This window comes from Caloenas nicobarica, chromosome 4 (assembly GCF_036013445.1).
Source record: "Caloenas nicobarica isolate bCalNic1 chromosome 4, bCalNic1.hap1, whole genome shotgun sequence".
Taxonomy (NCBI): domain Eukaryota; kingdom Metazoa; phylum Chordata; class Aves; order Columbiformes; family Columbidae; genus Caloenas; species Caloenas nicobarica.
This window is the reverse complement of record NC_088248.1, coordinates 77,547,225-77,561,193: the sequence shown is the minus strand read 5'-3', so window position 1 is coordinate 77,561,193 and position 13,969 is coordinate 77,547,225.

Genomic DNA, 13,969 nt, shown 5'->3' with positions numbered 1-13,969 from the left:
CTGAGGACCCAGCGCTGGCCCAGCGCTGCAGGGGGGTCTCACAGAGCGGGGCAGAGGGGCAGGATCCCCTCCCTGCACCTGCCGGATCTCACCTCCTTGCCCTCCATCTCCCCCTCCGATCCCTCCAAGCGTCTCCCCCTTCCAGGAAAACTTCTAGAAACCATCGCTCTGTGTTTCCATGGCAACTGGCACGCGACGGTGCTGCCGCACCTATTCCTGGTGCCGTGGAGGGGATGGAGGCTCGTGTGACAGAGGGGACAACCCGGAGAGACCGAGCAGGAGACCACCACCACCTCCCGGCTATGCCACCAGCCCCGGGGCGATGCCAAAGGGATGCTCTGAGGATCTTTACCAAAGAGCATCTTTCCTCCGGCACCTCCATGTGGCCCCAGCAGATTTGCGTAGCACGTGAGGCTTTACGAAATGCCTGCCAAAAAGGGCTTCTTTTGTTTTTTTCTTTTTTTAATTACAAGGGAGGGATCGCTGGCTAGAATTTCAGTGCCTGGGCACAGCGGGAGGTCGGGGCGGATGGCTACCTTGCTCCAGGTTTTATGTTGCTGCACATCACCATATTCTCCGAGCGTTCGCCAATAATGAGCTCTTCCTGCCCTTAAAATTTACGGATCACTTCTGCATCCTTGCTTTTTTTTTTTTGTTTTTTTTTTTTAAACACAGGCAGCTGAGCTTTGGGGTAAAATCCCTCAGTTTTGGCTGCTACCTGCAGTTTAGCCAAGGGGAATGACAGCCTGGCAAAGACAGCGTACGGGGACGGCAGAGCAGCTTGCCAAAGCGGAGAGGTCGCTGCCTCCTAAAAATAGGCTACAGTCAGAAATAATCTCATCTCCTGCTCCCCGCTGCCCCCCGAATAATAAAATAAACCCAATACTAAAGGCAAAGTGCTAAAGCTGCGAGCTCTCGGAGAAGCAGAAGCGGTTATTTCTATTCTCTCCTTCATCATGTGTTCTAATCACAATATTTTTAGCATGTGCTTTTGCATGCGTTGGTCAGGGGCAGGAGGACTAATTGAGCTCAGTATAAGCACAGAGCTGAGGCCGAGGCTGTCAGCAACACAATTATTTGACTATAATGATATAATAAAGCAGGAGAGGACAATTTTCTCAACTTTTTTCCAAATTCACATATTTTCCTAAGAGTGTGTCTGCCTTGATGTATTGACTAGGAAGCTGCAAACACTCCCAAGCAAGCTCGCCTTCCAGTTTGAATGAAATGATTCATTGAGCCCCAAATAAGCCTTTCTCCACTCATTCTCACACTGGTTTTAATCACCTCTAAAAAAATTATGGATATTTTTAAATAAAGCATCCTTTAAACTAAGCCACTGGACTGTTTAGTTTCGAAAAAGCCATATGCAAAAACACTTGGGACTTTTATTTTTTACTTTCCAGGGGGGTTTGAGCAAGACCTGGTGGCTGAAATGAGCCCCGAGCATCGTTAGGCTCTGTCCTCGTTAGGCTGCAAGACGTCTCAAGATATGTCACAGATGAAAACTAAGACGGTTGTTCGCTTTGTGCTCGGCTTGCTGCCATCCCACGGGGTTGGTCAGGACAAGCAGAGGCTCGCACGGCACCCCGAAGCCTCCGGCTTCACAACCGATACAGGGACGCGTGTCCTAAATGACACACAACCCAACGTTGGCCCGTGTCCCCCCTGGTGTCGTCAACCTGAGAGCTGCCTTGAAATCAGATAAAGGTGTTCATTAACGAACCATTAGAATAAAATCCTTTCTGAGAAGGACAGGCGAGAAAAGCCAAGCTGGCTGGAGAGGGAGGAGCACGTTTGCTTGCCTGGGAAAAGGAAAAAAGCCTCAAGGTTGCTTCGTTTCCAGCCATTCCTCCCTCCCTGGGCACTTGGCTGGTTTCGAGACCCAGTTTCTCAGTGCCCACGGGGTTTAATGGGAACTGGGGTGGGCCCTGGGAACGGGCAGGGGGCTTCCTGGAGAGACCTGGAGTTAAAAAGGTCAGTTTTGTACCTACAGGTGTGAAATAAATGAATTGACCACGGATGTTGCAGAGAGCCTGTTGCAGAGATTGGAGTGAAATCCATGGTCCCGCCAGCCTGCACTACTTTTAGAATCATAGAATAATGTGGGTTTTATGGACCTTTAAAGCTCATCCAGTGCCCCCCCTGCCATGAGCAGGGACATCTGCACCAGCTCAGCTTGCTCAGAGCCCCGTCCAGCCTGGCCCTGAGCCACCGACTGCAATTTGTGTCCATGAACCGCGCTCAATTATTTATCTCTCTGATCGCAATGAGGGACACAAACAACACACACTTGGCCCGGTGCCTGCTCGGAGATGAATTCATCCAACAGCTTTTTATTTATGAGCATTTTTTGCTTCCTTGACCAGCTCACTGTTCCTTTTCAGGAAAGTTTCCAAGCATCCAGAAAGAGACGCTCTCCAGAATCATTAATCAGAGCAGCATGAAGACTTATTAACTCTCCTCTCCATGAAATAAAACCATCAGCCTCTGAAGTCAGCTTCCTGTGCCATCAATTCTTCCTCCAAAGTAAATTTAAAGGCTGTCACCATCAGCTGCTAATGAAGGCAAATCCATCTATCAGGTTCTGATTTGTTGCTCGCGGTTACAGTATCGCGATCTCGACTCATGTCCAAAACACAAAAGTGAAATGATAGCAGTCCTTTTTTTTTGCCATTAGTATTAATTACGTTAATAAAACTTAGTGATATTCATGCCAAAGGTTGGTAGTGCATGAAAATTCACGGAACTCTTCAAATTAACTGCTCTGGTCTCTTGGCATATAATTAGGAAAATTATTAAATATAGTACGGTATATAAATTAATACAAGTTCTATCTGTTCTATAGTTCAGCTACAAGAAGAGCAGAATTTGCCATCTCACTTGCAGGATTCAGGCTGCTCAATCCAAGCAATAGTGGGAAAAGTGTCCCTCTCAGGCGTATATGTGCATTTTTTACCCCCAAATCCCATGGGAGAACACTGATTTCACCTACTCTTACATGTCTTAAGCTGCGTTTTGGAGACATTTGCTACAGATGGCCAGAACCTGGGAGGGCCTACCAAGGGAATATGAGCATGGATGGACGGCCCCTTTTGCATTCCTTTGGCACCCATCAGTGGCCAACATCAAGGGATGAAGTACGTGACTAGGTTGGTCTTCAGCTGGACTAAGAGCGACCGACTCGACATTCCTGCTCCAGGACATCATCCCATCACCACGGTGCAGGATGGAGCATCACCTGGAGAAGAAAAGGCTCTGGGGAGACCTTATTGTGGCCTTCGCGTGCTTAAAAGGGCCAATAAGAAAGATGGGGCCAGACTTTTCAGCAGGGCCTGTTGTGATAGGACAAGGGGTGATGGTTTGAAACTAAAGGAGGGAGATTCAGGCTGGACATGAGGAAGGAATTGTTGTCCCTGAGGGTGGTGAGAGCCTGGCCCAGGTTGGCCAGAGAGGTGGTGGCTGAACCATCCCTGGAGACATCCCAGGCCAGGCTGGACGGGGCTCTGAGCAACCTGAGCTGGTGCAGATGTCCCTGCTCATGGCAGGGGGGGCACTGGGGGACCTGGGAAGGTCCCTTCCAACCCAAACCACTCTATGATTCTATGATCCCTAAGAGCTCATCCAATGTCGCGGGATCCTCTGTGGAATCCCTTATTCCCGCAGACCCAATGCATCCAGCACGGGACCAAACGTAACTCTGCTATGGGACAGGTTTGCAGCCAGTTGTTCTTCCTCGCTTTGCAGAAGACTTGGCCAAGAGCCTTAAAGAATTAAAGAAACCCTACAAGACAATGTTAGTCGAGCACAACGATGTGCCTCCTTGCTCGGTGACCAGAGCTCTGTCGGTGTGAGCCAGGGGAATCCTGCATTCCTCCAAATGGACAGAGGAGGGCTTGGCCCGCTCTGGCTCATGGACAAATAGAAATAAATATAAATGGCATGAAACATCAACTGCCTGCCAGGACAGTGCGATGTCTCCATAGAAACCCCTGACAAGAGAACCTGATGCTAATTTAACCACGGCAGGAATAACGCTCTCGGTGTTGTAAACTTCTTTTGTTTTTTTTAAAGGAAGGTGGGATGTAATTGCTGGGTGGCTGGAGACGATGTCAGGTGCAAGGCAAGGGATGGATGCGGCATCCCCGGTGTTGTGACAGGCAGTGATGACAGATGCCTGCTCAGCTCGCACTGATTTCTCCTCCACCGCTCCAGTTCACAACTGAAAATAAGCAGAAGAAGGTGCTGAGTCTGCTTCAAGGAATTGCGGGGCAACAGATAAATAAAAATGAAAAGTGATATTCCTGAGCGGAGATATTTCTAAAGCTGGATCCACCTCCTTCAGTGCTGGCCCTTTAAATCTCTGCTCAGGAAAAATCACCAAATCAATGAGTTCTGTGAAAAATAAACATTCCTTTCTCATAGAGCCAGAAAAAATACCCAGAGGTGAAGATGCAGTCAGCATGGAGGGCCCAAATTGTTCAGAAAGCACAAAGGTGACTCCCCAGATTGCTACATCTGTAGAGAGAGAGTTTTGATTTTTTTTTTTTTTTAATTTGCTTTCTGCTTTTTGGGTCTCGGTGCAGTGATCACACTTGTCTCTGACCACTGTGATTGCAATAATCCAGGTTACACAGTCCCTTACCAAGGTTATATTTTAACTGGGAAGTCCTCTGGAAGTCCCAAGCCCTGAGTGCTTAGTTTAGGTGTTGGGGGGGATCAGGATCCCAGAATGAAAAAAAAAAAATCCAGCAAGTTCAATTGCAAATTTGGGCAGTTTGAATCACCACCTGGAATGAGCAGCTTTTCCTACCAGCTGAATTGTGAGATTTGAGCTCCCAATCAAACATTTACTTGCCCAAAGTGCACCCCTCTCCCAGCAGGTCAGGACCCCACTCCCTCTGCAGTTTCTCAGTCTCTGCTAACTAGACAAGGTTTATTCTGTGCCTTGATCACGTCTCAGTTCCTTGATGGGAAGGGACTCAGTTATACGTCATCCTTCCATCACCTGGCTGCCTATAGAGAGGAGTATCGGTGCTCTACAGCTGTGACGTTACCAGGGCCAACTGGGTGATACTCGGAGACTGTCGATACGACCCGCATGGCCCACATTAGTGACTTAACCATCCACGGGAACTTGAGCACTGAGGTGAGTTGGTTAATAAACTCCTCATCCTTCAAAACAGGAGGGTTCTTCCAGCCTGGAGAAGAAAAGGCTCCGGGGAGACCTTATTATGGCCTTTCTGGACTTAAAAGGGGCCCATAAGAAAGATGGGGACAGACTTTTCAGCAGGGCTTGTTGCGATAAGACAAGGGGTGATGGTTTGAAACTATAGGAGGGAGATTCAGGCTGGACATGAGGAAGGAATTGTTGGCCCTGAGGGTGGTGAGAGCCTGGCCCAGGTTGGCCAGAGAGGTGGTGGCTGAACCATCCCTGGAGACATCCCAGGCCAGGCTGGACGGGGCTCTGAGCAACCTGAGCTGGTGCAGATGTCCCTGCTCATGGCAGGGGGGCACTGGGGGAGCTGGGGAGGGCCGTTCAACCCAAACCATTCTGAGATTCTATGATTTTAAGCTGCCTCCGGGGAACGGTCCCTGGCCCAGCTCCCAGCCCGCGCTAACTCGGAGGAGCCAAATCTACAAAAATTTGATTGCTGTTTCCTTGTTGTGCTAATAAAACCAAGCAGGAAGGCAAGAGCAGAGCTACAGCCCCGCAGTCCCTTTGAGACCAGGCTGGGCAATTTAACTGCTTACTGTAAACTGGAGAGGATGGAGCGATTGCCGGGTGGCCCTGGAGGCCGGGGGTGGATTTGCCATCGTAACAATAATGACCTGATGCAGAGGAACGTTGCGGGATTTAACTAATTAATGCTTGAGAAGTGTTTTAGAAGGAAGTATGAGGTGAAAATCCCCTGCTCAAGGTCATGCACGTCACCAGTCACCTGCAGAGCAGTAACTAAGAGGATTTGAGGAGTGAGAGTTGGCTTCTGGAGGAACCTACCGGTGGGAATTTTGCTGTTGACTTCACGGGTTCCAACATTTCTGGCAGGTTTCTGCCCTACCTCAGACTTTGCACACACAGAAACATTTGATGCTATATGTGGTTTTTTTTGCTTCATCACTCTTTGGTCTGAAATTCTCCTTTCTTCCTCCCTCAGTGAAATAAATAAAGCTGATTTCTCAGGAAATACTCATTTCCTGATTCGTCCTAGGGATCATCCAGCTGTCCTTAGGGTCTGAATATGATCACAAATATTTACTCTAAGCTCTGAAACGCAACAAGTTTTGGTACAGAGCATGCTAATATTTTCTATTTTAACTTCCACGTGGCGTTTTCTTCTGTCTCTCCCCCTCCTTTTAGACTTCAGATTCAATTAGTGATAGTAAAAGGTCTAAAAAACCACAAAGCACGGGAAGCTCAAAGGTTTCAGAGGAAGAAACACGTCTGTTGTTTCCAGGAGATGAAATGAGGCCACGTTTCGTCGGCACTGCTGTGATCTTCCCGCGGTGAAACGCTTTGAAGGTGTGTTACACCAAAGACGGTGGTTCGGCCTTATTCCTCATTCTTTTCGGTGATTATAACCTGTCGTTGCTCCAGCTTCCTCTGCAGTCACAGAATAAAGTGATTAATAATATTCCATACTTCTCTGATGTGTGAAATAAAATCCCGCGCTGTCTGGCAAATGCCAGGCTCTTGCCTGAACTGAGCCTGGAATGTTTGTTTCTGACTGTCAGGTTTCCCTTCCCCTTCATCATGTTTAAGTACACGAAAAACAAGCATTAAATTTCGATTTCCATTGAATCACCTGGCCAAGCCAGTCACCAGAGCCAACCAATTGTCACTAACCGAGGAGCTGACTCATGATCTTGGCTGGCGTTGAGCTTCTCTTCCAGAGAAAACTGAAAGCTGAGGCTTTAAAACTTGAGTGATGTCCCAAATTCTATTGTGCACTTTGCCAGAATGTCTGTATTTGCTTTTCGTTACTACCCCCAGCACTTGATCAGCGTAATTTGGAAGGAAAATTAGGCAACGTGTACATTAAATGCTTCCAATCCTGTTTTTCCCCCATTCACAGAGATATTTCCTCCAGCAATGCAAACATTCTCTGCCTACGGCATGCACAGAACATGGCCTTGGAAGACAGATTGTCCCAAACTGGGAATGCCAGAAGTGGGGTTACCTGTGCGATCCTTTGCAGGGTGACATGAAACCATGTCAGAAGTGGTACAGCATGCCTTGAGGTCTCGGTCCCAAAATTATTTCTGGAAAGGGCTGTGGGGCATTGGAACAGGCTGCCCATGGGAAGTGGTGGAGTCACCATCCCTGGAGGGGTTGGACAGAGGGAGATGAGGTTCTCAGGGACATGGGGCAGTGTCAAGGGTGGGTTATGGTTGGACTTGATGATCTTGAGGGTCTTTTCCAACCAAAATGATTCTCCTGGAGAAGGAACAAGCATCTGGAGTCATGAGAGGTGTCCCCTGATGTCTCTAGAAGTGATGGATGGTCAGCAGAAGACCCGTGCCCTCCTGGAGTGGCAGGTGGAGCTCAAGCAGGGCACCTTGTCATGACACCAAATGCCACGGTTTAAGCTCCTGAATCCTGGTCTCTTCTATTACCAACTCCATTTCTGCCCAGTTCATCTTGCCCCTCTTTCCTTTCTCCCAGTCTCCTTTCCTCCCTACCCCTTTGGTCCTCCTACATCAGAGACACGTACCTCACCCATCCATGGTGCCTCAGGAAGAGTCAGACTCCTGCTGTTCATGTCAGATCTTGCCCATATCATACTTGGCGCTGGCCAAGAAAGTCATCTTGAGCTCCTATATTCCTAACGTGTATCCCATGTGCTGGAGGAACAGGCAGCAGAGCACATACTGGTCACATTTAGGAGCTGTGGAGGACCGAGACAGACTCATCCATGTTCACAGAAAATGCCTGCAAATCGGCCATAAATCTCTTTGTTCCTGCCCTGGCAGGGGGATTGGACTAGATGATCTTTCGAGGTCCCTTCCAATCCCTAACATTCTGTGATTCTGTGATTCTGTGAAAAAGCCAGATTTTTTCAAAGGTGAAATAAGCACATTCAGGTGTGTTTTCTTGGGACGGGTATCTCCTTGATCATCTTATACCACATTTTATAACACTCCAAAACATTTTCTAATCTGGCAAAACAACATATTTCCCCCTCCCTCCCCATTCCTGAAAACCACAGAAGTGTTTCATCTGAAACTTTACGCTAAATCTCAGTGGGAAGGAGACATTTGTCCCAGAAAATTCTTTTCCAAACAATTACAGTTTGGCAAAAGTTCTGAGCAGCTGAAAGCGGGCGTTGGAAAGGGGAAAAGCCGAACCGCCTTAATGAATGGAGCAGCTGGAGCAGGAGGAATGAGCAGCGGACTGTATGTGCTGTCTACAGCAACAGCTTCTTCAGCTTCGCATCCTTGAAACTTCATTTTAGTTAAACATTTGGTGTCTGCCCAGGCAACACTGTCCTTGGCAAAACGCTGTAGAATCATAGAGTGGTTTGGGTTGGAGGGCCCTTCCCGGCTCCCCCAGTGCCCCCCTGCCATGAGCAGGGACATCTGCACCAGCTCAGGTTGCTCAGAGCCCCGTCCAGCCTGGCCTGGGATGTCTCCAGGGATGGTTCAGCCACCACCTCTCTGGCCAACCTGGGCCAGTATTTTACCACTCTCATCATAAAAAATTTCTGCTGCTTGTCTGCACTGTGCGGATTCTTGCCTCTTGTTTCCTGAGGTTTGCCCTGCCTCAGTGACAAAAACATGGACATTTGGGTCTTTGTGATTGAACTCTGTTTCAGTAGTGAGTGAACCCCAAAAGCAGGTGTCTTCTCTTTCTGAGAAAGTGGGATTCCAGGGTGTTCTAGAGATCCGTGTTCAGCCACGGCTGGCTTTGTTTGGCAATAGCAAAGCCTGAACTTGAGTTGCACAGATTTTCAAAGACAACCAATTCTGAGCTTCTAAAATCTTAGTAGAGTGGATGACAAATACATAAGCTGAGGGCATCTTGCTTCACAGATGGAACGATACAGAAATCATGCCGATAAAATTACCGAAAACTGTAACACACCCACACCACATAGGCTTCCATATCTTTTTCGCGTGCAAATTCTTGATGATCCTGTAGCCAAAAATGGCAACTAGAAAAGCAACCTGAGGGGACACAATTCCTTCAGCATAACTTCGTGTCCAAGAATAATGATGCATGTCAGGTCTGTGGATATGTGCTGAACCAGCCAGAATGATTCAGAACGGTTGGCAAAATGGAAGCGTTAGTCACTGTGAAAGATCAAGAAATTAGTGTTGGCATATCGTGGGCATGTCACGGAGAAAGGAAAACCAAATAGGGAAAAGGGTAATGGAATGGAAGAGAAACTGAGAAGGTGGAAGGGGTAACTTCTAAAAAGAGAAGACTGTGGAAGATGAGGGTAGTGCCAGTACAGACAGGTCATGGACAGGACAGAGTTTGAGCTGTGTGTGTTTGAGCTCTCTAGCAAAGACAAGCTGGCTGAGAGGAAAGCGTTTTGCTCAATCCATTGATGCCCTCAGATGGGTTGCCTTGCATCCTCAGCCCAGCATTTCTGATTTTAAACCCACAAGCAGGCACTGCCCTGCTAGATCTGACCGTTCTGCAGGAAAGTGTAGGTCATCAAGCCCTCTGTGCCAGATGCTGAAGTGAGCTCAAAACTTGTCTTACGTGTGCCAAGATCACAGAGTCAGAGAGCCATAGAATCCTTTTGGTTGGAAAAGACCCTTAAGATCATCGAGACCAACCATTAACCCAACCCTGGCACTGCCCCATGTCCCTGAGAACCTCATCTCCGTCTGTCCAACCCCTCCAGGGATGGTGACTCCAGCACTGCCCTGGGCAGCCTGTTCCAATGCCCGACAGCCCTTTCTGGAAAGATCTCCCATCAATTCTTTCCCACAGTTTGGGCTGAATCCCTGTTCCAGCTTGGGATGAGCCCTGTTTCAGGTCTCTGCTGAGGAGGCTGGTGGCTATTTGGCCTCATACTCTGCTTGGAGACCATGAACTGGAGCAAAGTCCTTCCCAAAGGTGCAGAGGATCTCTTTCTGGAGAGGGATTTGACAAATGCCTAACACTAAGCATAGACAAACGCGTGCTGGCTGCAGATGGCAGAGACCTATAGTGGGGCGTAAACCATTGCTTGACTTCTTTACCTGACAGGTAACTGAAGTTAATTCAGGTTTAACTTTAGTATAATGCTGGGAAAGCGAAGCGTCCACACATGGTGAACTCTGCCCACAAAGTGTGATCAACCATGTAAGGGAACAAGGTGGGCAGTGATGAGTAGAACCAGGGAAACCTGATGTCCTACAGGAGTGCAGCTCTTAATTGGGTCTCCTGGTGTCTCGTAAGGCTCTAATTCACAGACCCTATAAAAATCCTTCCATGCCTGGGACATTAACAACATTTAGCTGAAGATGCCCGATGGCTATCAGCCATATTCCTTTAATATTAGGAAGATGGACGGATGCATCGTCTCCTAAGCCTTGTTTCCAAGGAAGCCAGGCTCAGAGATGTCTGAGATAGCTCGAAGAATTAGGATGGACATCTCACACCTCTCATGTGCTGATTCATAAACCCCCACACTAGGAGTGACCTGCCAGACAAAAGTCAACATCATCCTTTCTTGGTAACAGGCTCCGACAAAGCGCGCGTGTGTGAAATACCAGCCTGGTAACATCCAAACAGGCACGAAAGGGAACAAAATGCACTTTTAACATCCATCACCATTTTAGATTTGTTTCTATATTGAAAGGAGTTGGGGAGAACATGAAAAGGTTGAGGGAGCATGGAGAAAGTGATTCACCAGAAAGCTGAGGGTCAATAGGTGGGGATGGGCTATAGGTTTAATTTCTGTGCTGGGATTTCAGGGATATAAATGAGGAGCTGACGACCCTCTGCAACATAAGTGGGTGTGTGACCCCTCCTAGGGCCGCACTGTGGGTTTGCATTTTATCTTTGCAACTAAGAATTACAGCTTAAAACCTGCGAAAGAACACACTGTAGATATTTGGTTCAGCAAAGAGAATCTGCAGAGGGCTATTACTATTTTTTTTTTTTAAATAAGTAGATAAAGTTCTATGCTGGTATGGACAGGCTCTGTGTCTCTGGTCCCACATAACACCTGATCTGCTCAGGTGGTGTAAAGAAGAGCACAGCAAATATAAGCACCCATTTTAGGGGGTGTGAATTACTCCCTAGGCTCCGCTGCCTGATCTCCATTGACTACAAGGGAGCTTTGATGCCTGTCGTACAAGCGGGCATCCATGTGTAGACAAGTAAAATTGGGATCATCTCATGTGCCTGATTTCTTTCAGTTTAGACCAGATGCCTTGGAGGTGTGTTTCTGTAGCTTGAAACCCCAGGAGAACCATTTCTTTGTTGGACTGCAGCCAGGACCCAGATAACAATATCAACAGTAATAGCTTAAAAAAAAAAAAGGGTGGATCCAGATAACACCACATATTGTGATTTCTGCGTCATCGCAGGGAGTGCAGGGACTGCAAATGAGGATTTGCAGGAGTTGGTTTCAAATCCACAGCATTATAGAGAACTGATCACCCAAGCAGCCACCTCAGGGCCAGTTGCATTTTTCTTGTCCACCCAGGAGCACAGCAGTGGGAAGGATGGTTATCGAGAACTCAGGGTTGTGTATGAGGACAACCCACTCTTTCCTTGGGTTGATCCCAGATTTATTAGCCAGCACTTCATCCTAGTTGGCAGCACCATCTTTACGCAGAAAGCAGGTGGTTACCTAGAGTGGCTTTGAGCAAGACGAAGACAATTGGGGGGTTGGACTACATGACATTTGAAGGTCCCTTCCAACCCAAACTATTCTATGGGGAGATTCAGGCTGGACGTGAGGAAGGAATTGTTGGCCCTGAGGGTGTTGAGAGCCTGGCCCAGGTTGGCCAGAGAGGTGGTGGCTGAACCATCCCTGGAGACATCCCAGGCCAGGCTGGACGGGGCTCTGAGCAACCTGAGCTGGTGCAGATGTCCCTGCTCATGGCAGGGGGGCACTGGGGGAGCTGGGAAGGGCCCTTCGACCCAAACTATTCTGTGATTCCATGTTTCTATGAATTCTGAATGTCGCAGCAGCAAGCACAGCTCTGCCCAGCTTGCACTGGCTCACAACAGCAGAGTTTTCCTCCGGGGACTGCTGCATCTGAAATCTGAATGAAACAGAGATGGCCCAAACCCTCCGGCCTGCTCATCTGACCTTGCTCCGTGCTTACGTCTCTGCGTACTGTGGAGAGGAACTCGTTTGTTCACAGCAAACAGAATTTTGCCTGCAGCGCTGCGAGGTCTGCGGCCAGCTCTGCCAACTTCTCTGCCTGCGGAATGAGGGAGTGATGATAGTGATATTCAAAGTGAATTCCCACCTGCCTCACACGGCTGTTTTGGGCTTTAATTAATACTTACAAACGGCTTAAAAAAGCCACTTATAGCAGGTGTTATGTAAGCACAAGTTACGATTATTAAAAAAACTTTACAAGCAAGTTATTCGACTGACAGATGGAATTATCAATGGAATTATATTTTTATCAATCATCTTTTATTTAATTTCATCTCCTCTTTCCTTTATCACCCTTCAGCTCTAGGCTGGCAGCCCTCACACCGTCTAAATGGACAATGTGTTGAACGGTGCATCACTGGATGGTTCTCAACGGCACAGATGAGTAAGTGAGCTCTTCCCAGGCAGCGAAGAGACCACGTCGTAAATCCAACCAGAATCCATCTGTGGGTTGAAACGGGCACAAATGATTTAGAACTGATGATTCCTGAGCCCTGAATATCCTTTTCCTCACCGAGGCTGGCTCTGAGCTTGGGCAAAGCAAGTGGCTGCCACCCTCACGGGGAGCTGTGGGCTGCGAGAAGGAAACCTGCCAACAGGAAACATTTACTGTTCCCCAGCAGTAATTGTTCTTCATTAGAACTGGCAAACTGCTGTGATGGTGGAGGATAATTTTCAGGATAATTTCCTGTCTGATCTTCTCGAGAAGTAAATGGCACTATCACATAAACTCCCCTTTCAGAGAGTCACTGATTGGTGTGTGCCTTGAAGACAGGCTTACACATGATGGAAGCGGCATAGATGAGGCTCCAAGTCCTCGTGCTCTGCTCTGCCTTCCACAAGAACCTGTTGCCTCCAAGGTACATGTGACCTGTCACAAAGAGGAGTTGGGGACAAAATCTGGGAGGATGATTAGGAAGAGCTCACAACTCATGATGGGAATTCTAGAGGAAGATCCTTCCAGTAGGTCAGTGGTGAAGCAAAGGTTCACGGGACTTTTCAATGGCCAAAGATCCCAAAGAGATGACTGTTCCCACCACAGTGCAGGTTTGGTATCACAGAATCATAGAATAGTTTGGGTTGAATGGACCTTCAAAGTTCACCCAGTGCCCCCCCTGCCACGAGCAGGGACATCTGCACCAGCTCAGGTTGCTCAGAGCCCCGTCCAGCCTGGCCTGGGATGTCTCCAGGGATGGTTCAGCCACCACCTCTCTGGCCAACCTGGGCCAGGCTCTCACCACCCTCAGGGCCAACAATTCCTTCCTCATGTCCAGCCTGAATCTCCCTCCTTTACTTTAAAACCATCATCCCTTGTCCTATCACAACAGGCCCTGCTCAAAAGTCTGTCCCCATCTTTCTTATCGGCCCCTTTTAAGTCCAGAAAGGCCGCACTAAGGTCTCCCCGGAGCTTCTCTTCTCCAGCTGAACCCCCAGCTCTCTCAGCCTGTCCTCCCAGCAGAGCTGTTCCAGCCTCGGGTCATTTCTGGGGCTCCTCTGGTAATAACTTCTTGCCTCAGCATTTGCTGGGTCACTGTACAGCAAGTATCTCCTTTCTCCACCTGGACAGTGCTCAGCACTTTGTTTCTGCCTGGGACACCTAAAATGACAACATATAGATATTTCATTTTATT